Genomic DNA, 832 nt, shown 5'->3' with positions numbered 1-832 from the left:
AATTTTTGTATCGCTTCTATAATCAAAATAATAATAATATGATTGGTATTAACATGAGAAATATATGTAAGATATAATGATTACATATAATTATTAATTTTTTTTTCTTACTATTAAAACTATAAACATACACATATTGATGGATAGCTGAAATATATATGCAAACATTCAAATGATTAATGTATTAAAAAATTACCATTTAAAAGTTTTGTTAGCCTATGAACATCCACATTAATATGCTGAATTAGTTCAATATCACTATAATCAGCATTTTCATCTCCACATTTTGCCAGTTCCTGAAGTCTGGAGGATATTCTGTTAAACACGGCATCAAAGAAATTTAAGCTCAGTGCAAACAAAACTTTGCTCGCTAAACTTTTTAAGTGAGCATTTTGAGGATTATCATTTGGTATGTCTGAAAATAGTGTTATATTATTTATATTTTACAATTTGGTTTACTGTACCTAACACTAAATATATAAAAAATTATGTTAACTATATTTAAAATATTATTACCTATAAACTGGCATATTTCTTTGAGTAAAAACTTTACATTCACAGCCTTGTCAAATTTAGCTGTATCTTTTGGTTGATTTGCAAGACACTTTTCTAAAGTGTCCAAAATGATTATAATAGATTCATAGCAATGCCGATCTTGATCTGTACTGTGAAATATACGTTGACCACCAATACATGGTACCATTTCATTAACACCTTGAAGTATTTTAGTCAGACTGGATATTACAAGAGAAAAACGGGATTTAGAAATTTCTATCAAGAATTCTTTGTTACTCTCTTCAATCATACGAGAACTGGTGGTTTGAGGGCCACT

The sequence above is a fragment of the Habropoda laboriosa genome, unplaced genomic scaffold (assembly GCF_001263275.1).
Source record: "Habropoda laboriosa isolate 0110345459 unplaced genomic scaffold, ASM126327v1 scaffold175, whole genome shotgun sequence".
NCBI classification, from domain to species: domain Eukaryota; kingdom Metazoa; phylum Arthropoda; class Insecta; order Hymenoptera; family Apidae; genus Habropoda; species Habropoda laboriosa.
Note: the sequence above shows the minus strand (reverse complement) of the source record.